General features: G+C 35.3%; 1 protein-coding gene across 34 annotated transcripts in view; it reads left to right on the plus strand.

Moving 5' to 3' along the window:
* Positions 1 to 15,543, plus strand: part of PTPRD (protein tyrosine phosphatase receptor type D) — a 2,222,827-nt gene that overhangs the window by 1,391,132 nt on the left and 816,152 nt on the right. For all 34 annotated transcript variants that reach the window (XM_058695363.1, XM_058695354.1, XM_058695368.1 and 31 more), the window contains one exon: positions 3,548 to 3,607. The gene's annotated coding sequence lies outside the window, so the exon portion shown is untranslated. The remainder of the gene's footprint in view (positions 1 to 3,547; positions 3,608 to 15,543) is intronic.

Raw genomic sequence — 15,543 nt, forward strand, 5'->3', positions numbered from 1 at the left:
GTCCGACTTCAGCCAGGTCACGATCTCGCGGTCCGTGAGTTCGAGCCCCGCGTCAGGCTCTGGGCTGATGGCTCAGAGCCTGGAGCCTGTTTCTGATTCTGTGTCTCCCTCTCTCTGGCCCTCCCCCGTTCATGCTATGTCTCTCTCTGTCCCAAAAATAAAAATAAAAAACGTTGAAAAAAAAATTAAAAAAAAAAAATTCCAATGAGGAAGTCCAGAGTATTTGTTATGGGTCAGAATATAAAGCATACATGATTTGACTCCAGCTAACTCTATTTAAAAAAGAATATAAAAGATGATATCCTCCTGACGTAAATGAAGAGATCCACACAAAATGAAAGTCTATTTATGAGAGGTTTGTTATTTCTGTGGGGGAAAAACTGGGTTTATGACCAAAGTAAATGGAAACCTTCAAATCTTCTTAGAACCATTTTCCATGCACATCTGTAAATAATAAAACTGTATCAGACCAGATTATACTTCACCATATATGGTTCTGCTCTCAAAAGTTATTGACTTTAGCATTTACGGTTTCCTCAGCCACAACAATTAGTTGGAGCTTTAGCAGAAAGTATAGAAATGGGAGAAGTTGTACAACAGTTTTCTTCTTGTTTGTTTCACTCTCTCTCACACATCAAGTCTGTCCGATGAGCTGGCTTGCATTTACTTATCTAAATCACTTGCTGAAAATCCATGTTGTTCTGCTTATAAGAATTCATGATCCATATTTTCCATCCATTTTTCAGAAACAAAATGGCGACTTCTTAGTAATTCACACTTTGAGCACAGTAGGAAGTTCAGTTGACTTAAACATTAAGCCGAACTGATAAAGATCTATAACTATATCTATGTCTATGTCTATGTCTGTATCTATATCAATATCTATATCGATATAAAGATACATATAATTCTGTCTGGTGTTAAATCTTTCTGTTGTCTCTTCTACCTATATCAACAGGCTGGCATTTGTGCTCAGAAAGGAAAGGTAGTTTTGTGATGTTCTGAGAAGCAGAAGTGTTGTCCTAATGTTTATGGAAACTTTAAGAAATGACTTCCCTTGGCAAATCCAATGTGTGTTTGCCAGACACTGAAGAGCCAAGTGCTTTGTGAAGGGAAATTATATATTAACGTTGATGCGAATGAACTACATACAAATTTGTTAAAGTTACTGTAAAATCTAGCCTAAAGGTGCCATTCAAAATAATCTAAATAAGTTGTGGAACAGAGCTTGAGGATTTTTCCCTCAGGTTAAAAGGCAGTTATATGTCTTGCAGAAAAAAGCTTTCTCTTAATTCTTCAGAAAGGAAGCAAGAAGGAATCATTTCCTCTATATTTTCCTTAACTTAAATAAGGCTGAAAGTAAAGATGTGCCTGAAAGTTAGGTTCTGCTAAACAGGACTAAATTTAACCAGCAAGTGGATGATAGTATAGAGACAGATGGGTGAAATTTATGAGGAGACCTTTTAGAAGTGGCCTCAAACAGGTGGTTACCTAAAAGGAGTCAGTGTGTGTAGTGTTTCTGGCTGCAGGAGTAAGGGGGGTGGAGAAGAGATGTGTCGGTAATAAATACACGGAGGCATGCTGACTGAGACTTGATAATGCTCGTCAGATGTCTCTATTTTTGTCTAAACTACAAAAGCTATTTCATTGTACTTTGAGAAGAGCAGAAGGTCTTCAGTTCTGTGATTGGTTATTGTTTTGAAAAGGAAAGAAAATTACCTTTCATTTTCTCTCCACTGGTATTAAATCCCCAGTAGAAATTCGAAGGATGTTCCAAGTCACTGCAACTATCTCAAGGAGCTTTTGAGTCCGTTACTTCTGACTAAGGTTTTGTAATGCTCTCACCCTTGTAGCAAAAACTGCAAATAGAAGCTTAAGAAAGCAGTTTTGCAAAAGCGTTTCGATGTTTCCACTTGCTTTGATCTCCTAAGCAAAATCAAATTTTACCTTTAAGGTATTTACCAAAAGGTATTTTGAAGCCTGTGCTAAATGAAGCCTTGCATTTCCCACCAAAGGAATAACTGTATTTAGAGTGTTTCTTATGAAATTTTCATGGTACATTTTATTGTAAGATTCAAGTTATTAAAAAATATAGAGATGGTAATTATGTGGTATATACTGCGTCAAGGACTCAGCTAAAACCTGAAACATGACAAAACCGGTTGCTGTGGGAGTACTAGAGTTTACAACCTAATGGGAGAGATGAAACAAATTGAACAGTCACAATTTGGTAGGCTAAGTGCTATAACAAACACCCAACAATTTATTGGCATAAAGAACTGAAATTTAATCCTCATTTACATAAAACTCCAATGCCAATAGATGATCGTAGTCAGGGTGGGATGAGGGATGATCATCTTTGTAACTGTCTAGTGTCAATAGACTTTATTAGCAGGAATGAAGGGTGATTCTGAGATCTGTGGCTGAAGGACCAATCTCTTTCTGTCTTATGGATCATTCCTCCTGTAAGTCAACAGGAATTCTACCTATGAATAGGAAACCTTGAATGAAGAATCATGTATGAGATGGTTTTAAGACCAGGCCTGATAGTGCCTTGATTTATATCTAGCTGTATTCCACTGTGAAGAATTCAGTCACATGGTATTATCTATCTGCAAAATTTAATGTGGCTCTGTACCTGGAGGGAAAAAAAATGGTTTGGTGAATGAACGCCTAGCTAGTTTCTGTGACACAAGGTAATGTACTAATGAAGTACACAGAACTGTTGGAGCATCTAGGAAATATATCTAAGCAAAGCTTGGAGGGGGCAGGATGTCAAGGAAGGGTTTCTACATGGGATAATAACTTCCTTGGGAACTGAAGGCGGAATAAGAGTTGAACACACAAAAGAGTTGAGAAGCCAGACAGAAGGAAGCAATTATGCAAAACAAACAAGAATCATTAGGATAGTCTTTAAAACATAAAATGATCCTATTGAGAAATTAAGATAAATTGACTTTTTAATTTGTTTTAGGGATCTGGATTTTAAAAAATTAATAATTGAGATTCTTTGACATAGATGTAATACTTATAAGTTTTAGAATTTAGGACAATGCTAGATTGTCCTAGGGTGAGTACGACAGACAAGGATTTGCTTTAGCTTGGCTGCCAGTGTTCAACAATCTAGGTGGCATCCAACCCATAAACACCTAAGGATGGACATTTTGAAATGATCTATGTAATTTCAAGAAGCAACAAACTAAGAAACTCAGTAAACTTGATGAACTAGTTACTGCAAAAAGGTGGTCTTGCCACTTTATGTTAGACATGCTAGTCTCAATTCAAAATATTAAGGAAGAGTCACTATTTCCTGCTTTACAGCATATGGACAAAAAAAGTTTCATGTTAATTTTTGACATTTCATTATTTCAATTAAATACTTTATCACATAAAATTGATACCAGCTTCTCATTTACCCTCTTGGTTTTTCTCCTCTCTGTCTGAAACTACCTTAAAAACACAATGGTAGAAATACAATATCTGAAAGACAATTTAGAGTTTGAAATATTGTTTTTAAGATTATTTTGTTTTATGTCTTGTTAATTAGGTTTTGAATCTCTTGAGGCCAGGGACTGTGTCTGAAAATACCTATAGTGGCTGACACAAGGTAAGTCTGCAACACATCTTGACCTTTCTTTCCCTTCTTTGGATTCTGATACCTGATATAGTACCTACTATATAGTTAGCACTTAACAAATACTGACTAAAATGAATGCATGGAAGGAATACTCAAACATTGTGTTCTATTTACCTCATATTCCTCTTATAAAATATGATAATACTAAATCATTCTTTACTATGGATAACCAGTTCTTTTATCAATTAGACTCAAAACAATGGGACAACAAAGAAATAATCTGTCAATGGATTTATTTTTCAGTTCTGAATCATGGATGATGTTAGTCATGAATGTGTGGGAAACCTAACAATGGGTTAAAGTTTTGAAGTGGAGCAGCAGATGCCTATAGATTTAAATGTTGATTGAATTTAGCTGCTGCTGCTATGAAATTATTAGCCCTCGGCGGTGGTCTCGCCTACATACTTTATTTTGGTTCTTCTGGAAGCTACAAAGCTATTTATTGTTAATGAGGGAATAAAGTAAGAAAACAGATTAGCAAATAGATTAGCAAAATTTTAAATGTCTAATCTCTGTTAAACAATAACAGGTTATAATATGATGCATTTAGTATCTCAGTATTTTGCAAGAAAATTTTTGCTATTAACATAACTTTGTTACCTTACATATCCTGTCTCTAATATAAACATTTCATCTATTATAACAGTACTTTTTTTGATAAAATTCTTTACCAAGTACATTTTTCTTGCCCATTGCAGCTTAATATTTTGCTTCTAATCTTAAAATGATAATTCTCTGAAATAAATCATTCCTATGCTGTCTTTAAAATATTTGATCTGTTGGCTTACCATTTAAAAGTATTATCCTGTTGGGGCGCCTGGGTGGCTCAGTCGGTTGAGTGTCCGACTTCGGCTCAGGTCATGATCTCGTGGTCCGTGAGTTCGAGCCCCGCATCGGGCTCTGTGCTGACGGCTCAGAGCCTGGAGCCTGCTTCGGATTCTGTGTCTCCTTCTCTCTCTGACCCTCCCCCGTTCATGCTCTGTCTCTCTCTGTCTCAAAAAAAAGTAAACATTTAAAAAATAAATAAATAAAAATAAATAAAAGTATTATCCTGTATAAACCTGCGATGAATTAGACAGTAACCTCAAATGATTTTTAATTGATGTTTCAAAATACAAATTTTGTAAATAAAATTTACAAAGCTTAAAAGTTCCTTAGCATGCTTAAATACTCTTAACTACTAAAATTTTTAAATTTTTAAATTTCCAGCTCCAAGGAAAGAATACCACCTCCCAAATTCTATGTTAACTTTATTTTTGAATTGATGTTTCTTACGATTCTAAGAAAAAAGGATATATGAATTTATAGAAAATGTACACAACGGTGCTTCAGAAACCAAGATATGATTGAAGTCAAATTAGACGGCCATTAAACAAACAAGAGAGATGGAGGCGTGCCTGGGGGGCTCAGTCTGTTAAGCATCCGACTTTAGCTCTAGTCATGATCTCATGGTTCCTGAGTTCGAGACCCACATCAGGCTCTGCTCTTGCAGTGCCAAGTCTGCTTGGGATTCCCTGTCTGTCCTTCTTTCCCTCCCTCTCTGTCCCTCTCCTGCTTGTGTGCTCTTTCTCTCTCAAGGAGAGAGAGAGAGAGAGAGAGAGAGAGAGAGAGAGAGAGAGAGAGAGAGATACAGGGGTTGCAATAAATTTATTACAGGCTCTCAGCCTGTTTCCCTTTTGGTTCCTCATTGTTTCTACTTTATATTTTAACATTCAGCTCACCTTCACCATACAGCTTCCTTGAAAACCCCGTCAAAATGTTGCTGTCTTCTGAACTCCTGTGTTTTTGCTCATGACATGACTCTCATGATATTAATCATTCTGCTTTATGGTTCAGCAATTTGTATAGAATCACTTTCTATTTTCTGAGCACATTATATTCCAGAGTAAGTTTAAAAACCAGTTGTTTGGGTATCCAAAGTACCTATTCCCATAGAACTGACAATAGAAATGATGTTCCTATTTTCTTTTAAGTTCTATCTCTGATCTAGTGTCAATAGAAATATTTCAAACATATTTCCATTTATGATATTGCTTCTTCAGAACAAATCAATTCTATTATAAGTGGCAAATTGCATGGGTTCTAAACATGGACTTGCCTAAATTTGCTGCTATTTGCTGGTTGTTTGATTTTAGGCAAATTATTCAATTGTGTGTTTGAGATTTCTCATCTGTAAAAGGGAGATAATAATTGTACCACTTCCTAGACTATTGTGAATATTAAATAAGTTTTATATGAAAAGTCCTTCTAAACAGCGGCTGACATATATAGCAGGGGATATGTAGGGTAGTCTGTAAATATTACAACTATTCTTTTCATTGAAACTTGGAGTATCAGGAACTTATCTATCCATATACAGGCATGTTTAAAAGGTGAAATATGAAATGTATTTTAGAATTTCACCTTCTTCAGACAGGAAAGATGAATAAGAGAACACAGTCTCCCATGCCTGTATTTTCAGGTTGAGTAGGAATGGGAACAAAATAGTGTAACTATCTCCTTCTCATCACAGAAATGAACTGAAAGTAAAAATAACAGTGATTGTTGTTGATACTACTTACTGAGCTCATAAGATGTGCCAAGCATATAGTGAAGGGCTTTACCTGGTATCCTCATATCTTCCGGTTATAGGTAAAGAAACTGGGGTCAAGGAACAAAGATCTCTAATAAGAGTTAGAACAAGAATCCAAACCCCAACCTCTCTGATTTTAAAGTTTACAATATTTCCACTCCACCAAAGACAGTGGTATGAGGCAGGGACAAAAGTATTTTTCAGATTAATATTTACTCATTTTAATGTCTTTTAAGAAGCTATTCCGCCAGTTAACAAACCTATCTAGTTCTTTCTAACCCTGCCTTCTTCAGACTGTCTACAAAAATATAAGACATTTTGTCAAACAATCGGGTCAGGCCCAGAACACTTTATTTATGGCATTACATTTGATCAATATTTCCCAAACTGTCTTCTCCATTTTTCTGAGATCACCAGCTCACTAGTAGTGCTTTAGGGCATTACATTAGAAATTCTTCTTTCCCTCTGTAGTCCATAGTCTATGAATGTTATATCATCAGTCTTGAAAGCAGGCAACTAACTCTAACATATAAAATACTGAACTTTTTAATTTTGCTAAACAAAAAACAGATTTCTTACTTAATGTATCCTTATCCTTTAAATGTATTTAACCTTTATTTTTGATATGCATAATAATCTCTTATCTTGTACATACCTCATTTACTCTTCATAGTAAACCTCTAAAGACTATACTTGAATTATTTCCATTTTAGGATAGGGACCTGAGAACTAGAAAAACTAGATATCTTGCCCAAAGTGACACAAGTAGTAGTAGTATCAGAATTTGAACCCAAGTGGAACTTCAGAGACAACAGTCGCCACTATGTTTTGAGACTGCTTTGAATTGAGACACCCGAAATAAATAGCAAAAGCATGAGCCTTACACTCTCTTGGCAGTTTCTCTAAGTGTCTAGTTGGGAGATTTTTGAAAGAAAGGTCTACACCTTGTTACTCATCTTCCTACTCCTTACAATGTTTAAAAGAGTGCCCTGACACCATGGACACTTTATAAATGACTGCTTGAGGATATCATAGGATATCAAAGATACTGTTCATGATGAACATAATTTTCTCAAATTAAAGTCTCAAAATATTTTACCTTGTGTTCATTGACAAAATTTGGACAAATTGGTTAAATGAGCTTTCTTTTTCATGTATTGTCACTGTCACTTCTCATAATTGGATCAAGCTAATGCTAGCTAGAAACTGTTAAACTGTCTGAATTTGGAAATCCACAAATATGTAGGGTGAACATAATATTATTGTGGGTTATACAGCCAAGTGCTCAGCTTATTTTGGCAAGTGTAATTTAGTTTTTTGTGAATGATAACATTTGATTATATGCTGTGCAGTATCATGTTTTAGTATAAGGACAAATACCAATGCCTATAAATGTCTTCACGTAATTAAAGTAACCTTCTGGAACTTTAGTTAACTCTTAGAGTTTCATCAATTAAGAAAGTCAGAAATACTAAGGCTTCTTTGGGTGATTTTGGAATTATTCACAAAGTTCTGACTAGCACTATTTTGGAGAAATAAGGCAGATCTGCAAAGTAAGTCATCCCATTAAATGAGTCAGGCTTTAGTTATTTTTTGTTTTTTGTTTTTTTTTTCAACATTTTTTATTTATTTTTGGGACAGAGAGAGACAGAGCATGAACGGGGGAGGGGCAGTGAGAGAGGGAGACACAGAATCAGAAACAGGCTCCAGGCTCCGAGCCATCAGCCCAGAGCCTGACGCGGGGCTCGAACTCACGGACCGTGAGATCGTGACCTGGCTGAAGTCGGACGCTTAACCGACTGCGCCACCCAGGCGCCCCATGGCTTTAGTTATTTTTAGTAAAGGAGTAATCTGTGTTACATATAGCCTGGACATATACAGATCTGTATTAGAGATTTTTGATTACAGTATAAATTTGCCAATCCCAGGTAAAAAACAAGTTAATTTGATTAAGCAAAGTTAATTGTGTATGCAGACTGTATGGCCAGAAGAAGAATGCTCAACAGGAAGTTCTTTGAGCATTTCTGCTTGAGAGAGTTACATTTTTGCATTCAGGGGTAGTAACCGAAACTTTAATAGACTCCAAGCCATGTTTGTACGTGACAAATTTACACCCAGAGAGATCAATGACCTGTCCAAGACGAAAAAGATGTTTGGTAGTATGTCTGTGAATCAGATTTTTTTTTTTTTTACTCTGCATTTAAGCCCATATTATCATTCAGTAGAAACAAGAAATTCAAGACATAAAGACTAAGGAAGGTCACATATTCAATATCATACTCGATAGGAAACTTCCCCGTAACACACAGCCAGTCTGTGATTTGAACTATAGTATTAACCTCACTTTCATTATTGGGCAGCTCTAATTCCAAGACAGTTCTTCCTTAAATTGACACAAAATCGACCTGCTTTTATGTCTATCCACTGTCTTCTATTTTCTATGGGAAATATCCATAGCTCCTTCAACCATTCCTTTTATGACATGAGTTTCAGATGTTCATGGTCCGACGCCTCCTCTCCACACATCAATACTATGTTTCATGTTTCAAGTAGATATCTAGAGTTAAACACAATGTGACAAAAGGTATCTACAGATTACCTTCAGCATGAGGAAAGGCTACTATCTCTTGATCTTACCACTGTACGTGTAGAATTTTAAATTAACCTCACCTTTTGTATATTTCAATTTCCCTTGTAAAATAATTAAAGCCTAAAGGATTTTTTTTCACATGGACTACTATAAATCTTATGTTGTTTTTTACATTAGTTTGTTATTTTTATCATTTTAGGTCAATATTGACAGGATTAAACATAACAATTCACTGTTAACATCACCATAATCAAAAAGACTACCTATCAGTCTGGATTGAGTTTCTCAAGAAAGTCATGATGATTAAAAAATAAAGAAAGAAAAAAGGATTTAAGTCTAATTTCAGTTCATAATGACACAAAAATAAAACAGTATAAAATGAATTATAAGATAGTTATATTATGTAATTATGTCTTTCTCTCTAAGAATACTATATATGACCTAGTCTTGGCCATAATCTTCAATTTGCTTCTAAAAAGAGAAGTTAAAAAACAATTAGGTTTCCTTAATTTTTCTCTGAACTTTAAGCTGCTTTTAAGAAAATAAAGTTTTTCTCAATTCAAAAAGAGAGAAAGAAAGAAAGAAAGAAAGAAAGAAAGAAAGAGAAAATCTTGACTTACAAAAAAACCTTTTTAATTAGAATTAGAGTGGACATATATATAGACAGATACAGATATAGATATAGATGATGTAGAAATAGAGAGAGAGAGAGAGAGATGTATAGAGATAGATAGATGATAGATACATAGATAGTAGATACACATAGATAGATACATAGATAGATAGATAGATAGATAGATAGATAGATAGATAGAATAGATATAGGTATATATCTCCTGTATGTATATATATCCAAACTAAGGATATATTTTGACAACCTAATTATCTCGAATAAAATTCCATTAGCATGTATATTTTTAAATCTGTCTGCCCTTAGTTAAGTGATCAAGTTGGAAATCACTGGCTACATCCAAATTAACTGAGAACTGAATGGTTCTTAGTGGGGGAATAGAGCTACAAATAGAGGTTGGCCTTTTTTTGAAATGTATTTTGCTTGTTTGTTTTGAAATTTTATTTAAATTCCAGTTAGTTAACATGCAATGTAATATTAGTTGCAGGAGTACAATTTATGATTCATCACTTACATATAACACCCAGACATCACAATAAGTGCCCTCCTTAATACCCATTTGCTAATTTAAATAGAGGCTGACTTCTAACTCCTCCTGAGTGACCTTAATGGTCAAATCATCCAAGATTATGTTCATACAAAGGTAGACTCCACTGTTGAGAAATAAATGACTTAATAAATAAGCTTAAAAATGTCAATCAAATTCAGTTATAGGTGGAATGCAGAGCCAAAACTACTGGACTAGTATTTTAAGAAACTTCTTAGGTGTCAAATCCTTAAGTGTCCATATTTATCTGCCTCATTCTCTTCCACTATTTCCCAGTTACAGGTTATGGGAAGATGGGGGATGAAATATGAAAGTAGCAATCTGAGATTATCTGAAGCATTAAATGTTGGCGCTTGGTAGCTGGATCTGCTGTCCAAAGGGAAGGGCTTGGAGACTCAGCTATAATAAATTACCCAGAAACTGAGTTCAAGAATGATATCTAAAAGGTTATGCTTTTGTTATTTTGTTTTGTTTTGTTTGTTTTGAGATCTCCAGAATTTGGGAACTAAGCTATACCCACTGCATTTGTCTCTGCATTTGTAAGTAATGTGAGTTTTTGCTAATATATGAACAATTTCTTATATATTCAGTGGGATAAAGTTAAGAGTGCTTAGGATGGGCTGGCTGTGTTAAACATGGAGAGAGTTGCATAGATCAGGGAAAATACATAGGAGGGGAAGTTACAAAACGGGGTCACACAGGGAGGACAGTGCTCCTCAAGAAAGGCAGTAACTTTCTGGGTCCTATACTTGTAGGAATTTTTAAGATTATTTTTGTACATTTAATAAACATGCCTTGTATGATCTTATGTATTACATTAGCAAAGATTTTAGGGATTAATTACTCTTGTGGTGATGGTGCAGAACTAGATAATTTTTTTGAATTTCATGTTCTGTATAAATCTTAAGCACATGAAATAGTTCCAAACTTAAAAAAAAAAAAGAGAGAGAGAGAGAGAAACTTCTGAATCTGATCCCAGATTTTCTTATTCAGAATCACATTTTTGTATCATGTTTAAAATATCAGAAATCATCTGAAGTTATTGAATGGAATTATGCAATCTTCTATAAAATATCTTCTGTTGAAAACTGTTGTCTATAATTTGCTTAAGATCCTCATATTACTGCAATTTAAAACCATACTTATGCCAAGAGAGGATTGTGTATATATAATATTTTCTCCTCAATCACAAGGTTTATGCTAGTGAAAATCCTTGAGGCAGATAAATTTACACATTAGGAATATATAACTTATAAGGTTATATTTGCACCAATGAAAGTCTATATAAATAATTTTACCTTGATGAAAAGTAGATAAACATAATAAATAAATACGTTTATTAGGATAATAAATAATGATGCATAATTATTATAATTTGTATATCTTAAATGAGTAATTGTGGGTATGCACAAAATCCTATTTTCATTCATCTATTCATTAAATATTTATTAACCAGTCATTACTCTAGATGGTAGAGAAGGATAAAGATGAAAAAAAGATAGTTGTTTTCAAGGGGTCAACAATCTATTAAATGGAGACAACATAAAAGCAAGTAAGTGAAACAACATTTTGTAGTACTATTTATTTATTTTTAATTATTTTAATGGTTTTGTTTTGTTTTGAGAGAGAGAGAGAGAGAAGAGTGTGAGCAGGGGAAGGTAGAAAGAAAGGGAGACAGAATCCGAAGTAAGCTCCAGGCTCTGAGCTGTCAACACAGAGCCCAATGTGGGCTCAAACCCACAGACTGTGAGATCATGACTTGAGCTGAAATCAGACACTTAACTAGCTGAGCCACCCAGGTACCTCTTGTAATACCTTTTAATGCAGAAGCTTGGATAAGCTAATATAAATGCCTACAGATAGAGTTCCTACAGTAGGCCAGATGTTCCAGATGCTGGTCATACAACATTGAACAAAAACACATACATTAGAGTAGGAGAGGCAGATGGTAAAGAGAAATAGGTATAGAGTATATTAGATAGTGATGAGCAGGGGAATTTATAATATTTCACAGCCAGTGAAAATGGGTCCCCTCATCGAATAGACACTCGGCCTCCCAGATTAAAGGTTCTTCCCACCAACTGAACATCAGATTTGAATTAGTACTAATAGGAAAAATGCAATAGGAAAGGAAAATTAAAATATCAGGTAGAGGATATATTGAAATTTTAGAAATTTTGAACTGAGAGATGACTTTTTAAAATTATTTTTTTAACATTTATTTTTGACAGAGAGAGAGTGAGCGAGTGAGCATGAGTTGGGGAGGGCTAGAGAGAGGAGGAGACACAGAATCTGAAGCAGGCTCCAGGCTCTGAGCTATCAACACAGAACCCACTGCTTGGCTCGATCCCATGAAGTGTGAAATCATGACCTGAGCCGAATTTGGACAACTAACTGACTAAACCACCCAGGTGCCCCAAGAAAGATGACTTTTTTTAATGTTTGCTTAATTTTGAGAGGTAGAGAGAGAGTAAGTGGGGGAAGGGCAGAGAGAGAGGGAGAGAGAATCTGAAGCAGGCTCCATGTCCTACGCTATCAGCACAGAGCTCGACATAGGGCTCAAACTCAGGAGCCAAGAGATCATGACTGAATTGAAGTCAGATGTTTAACCAACTGAGCCACCCAGGTGCCCCAGAGAGATGCTTTTTTTTTAATGACTTCGAATTGTGATTTTATTATTTGTGTATTTATTTATTTTAACATTTATTTATTTATTTATTTTTATTTTATTATTATTATTTTTTTTTTTTTTTTAATTTTTTTTCAACGTTTTTTATTTATTTTTGGGACAGAGAGAGACAGAGCATGAACGGGGGAGGGGCAGAGAAAGAGGGAGACACAGAATCGGAAACAGGCTCCAGGCTCCGAGCCATCAGCCCAGAGCCCGACGCGGGGCTCGAACTCACAGACCGCGAGATCGTGACCTGGCTGAAGTCGGACGCTTAACCGACTGCGCCACCCAGGCGCCCCTTATTATTATTTTTTTTAATTTACATCCAAATTAGTTAGCATATAGTGCAACAATGATTTCAGGAGTAGATTCCTTAGTGCCCCTTAGCCATTTAGGCAGATAGATGACTTTTAAGCAAAATTCTTAAGAAAGTAAAAAGTTAATCCTGTAGATCACAGAGGAAGGCCATTCTAGAGGAAGGAAATAGCAAGTACAAAGACCATGACGAGGAAACTTATCTAAAGCAAGAAGGCCATTGTGGCTGGAGTGCCCAGTACAAACAAAGGTAAGAAGAGAACTTTGCAGCTCCTAGTAAGAGCTTTGACTTCTATCCTAAATGAGATGACATCTCACTGAAGGTTTTGAATAGATGACTAACATGACTGTTCATATATTTTAAGAGGATCCCTCAGGCTTCTTGGTTGAGAATTGATTAATGGGCGCAAGAGCAATGATAGGTGTACTAAAGGGGCTGTTGCAATTATGCAGGCACAAGGTAGATCAAGTTATGAATTTGGGAGTGGAGAAAGTGGTTAAAATCTGGATAGGCATTGCTTTGAAGGTAAAGCTACCTGGTTTTTCAGACAAACCAGATGTAGGTTGTGGGAAAGAGGGGCAAAGAATGACATGGACCACCCCCCCAAAAAAAAATAGCTGTCTACATGCCAAACCCTTTGCTAATGCCTAAGGCACATAAAGGGGAGTAGGACAGACATAGTCCATCTAGCATGGATAGTCAATTAAAAAACAATTGTAGGAGAGTGTAAATAGTCTTCACATATGGGAAGCACAAGAGTTCATAATAAGGATGCTTAATCTACCAAATAGGTAAGGGACAATTTCTATAGGAATGAAAATAATGTGAGTCTAAGGATTAATCAAATTTATATTCAGGTGAAAAGAGGGTATGGGGGAGAAGGAAAATTAGTTACATTTGAGTATGGGATCCCAAGCACTTTAGATTTACTAATATCTTATTAATGACTTTATTGCTATGTCTTCTTAAGGTTAGTATATTCTTAGCAAACCATTTCTTGCCACTGGCAGTAAGTTGGTTCAAAGGCTATATTCTTATGCATTCCTTCTTTCAAAGAATATTCATGAACAACCCATTTATACTAGGGTCTCTGTGCTAATTGCTGAGGACTGTACTGGGATGAATTATATTTGGATCCTTCCCAAAAGGAGCAAAGACCATAGTTTAATTTCCTTTGTGACCACCTTAAGTAATTGAGTCCTTTAAGGTATGCATTTCTTTTTTTTAAGTTGCTAGTATACTACATTTGTAGTATCATACACGGTGTGAGTTACCTGAATTACTAACTACTCAACAGACCTCCTTTAAAAGGCATGCTGCTTGTTTTCCCACCATCCTCAAGTATCCTTAGCACCTATTAAACAGCATAGCCTATAATAATATTTTTCAGTGAATATGTCAAATTCTCAACTCTAACTTTGTTTTTTGCTATATATCATTGAAACATGAAGAATTACTATATCTTTATATTTTAAAGATTTTTTATGAAATTTTAAAAAATAGAATATGCCATGGGGCGCCTGGGTGGCTCGGTCGGTTAAGCGTCCGACTTCGGCTCAGGTCATGATCTTGCGGTCCGTGAGTTCGAGCCCCGCGTCAGGCTCTGGGCTGACAGCTCAGAGCCTGGAGCCTGTTTCAGATTCTGTGTCTCTCTCTCTCTGACCCTCCCCCGTTCATGCTCTGTCTCTCTCTGTCTCAAAAATAAATAAACGTTAAAAAAAATAGAATATGCCAAAAAGCTCTTATGTCATTGCTTCTATTAAGGATTTTTCATATATGTATATGTAGTCATTAATAATTTTGAACTTAGTATCACTTAGGGAAGAGTAATTTTCTTCTAATTTACATGTATACTTTCAATCTTTCTCCTCTTTTTGATATCAATTACTTCCACAAAATTCTAATTCCCGTCAGCATATTTGACCTTGCTTTTCACATATTCACAATTTTCCCTATTTATAAACTTCCCTTTAGCACTTTTGTCTAAATATTGATTTTAAAGCTATTAAGTTTAGGATGCCTAGAATCACTTTCCTCTTTTTTTTTTTTTTTTGTGAGCATTTCCTTTACTTGAAGAAAAAAAGTTTTCTTTCTAATTCTCTGTGAAATCAGGTATAATTCTATTCATATGGAGAAGAAATACCAATAATTATTATAAATACATTTTAATGTGAATATTATTTTATAATCAGAGTCACTCCATGCCACACCAATTTTTGCCTCAGATTTAGTAGGAAAAAGGAATTGATCTGGCAGCAAACAAATGCAAAGTTATGGATCTGTGAAAGTTATTAACCTCTCAATGCCCCATTTAGCTTTTCCCATTCCACAAGAATCAATGGTAAACACACCCATCCATTTTATGTTCCTCATTAAAGCAGAGAGTTAACAAGAAATGAGAGTCTGTTGTTTTGTCTTTCAACTTGGTAATGTTTATATTATTCTAAGAAGATAGGACTGCTTCCCTGGTGGTGCCACAATATGGCAGATACTTTTTAAGCTTCCCTGGACAGCTGTACCTATGATGTAGTGGAACCCATAATCCACTTTAAGTTCTGCTTCATTTGAAAGTACCAGTC

This window comes from Neofelis nebulosa, chromosome 12 (genome assembly GCF_028018385.1).
Source record: "Neofelis nebulosa isolate mNeoNeb1 chromosome 12, mNeoNeb1.pri, whole genome shotgun sequence".
NCBI classification, from domain to species: domain Eukaryota; kingdom Metazoa; phylum Chordata; class Mammalia; order Carnivora; family Felidae; genus Neofelis; species Neofelis nebulosa.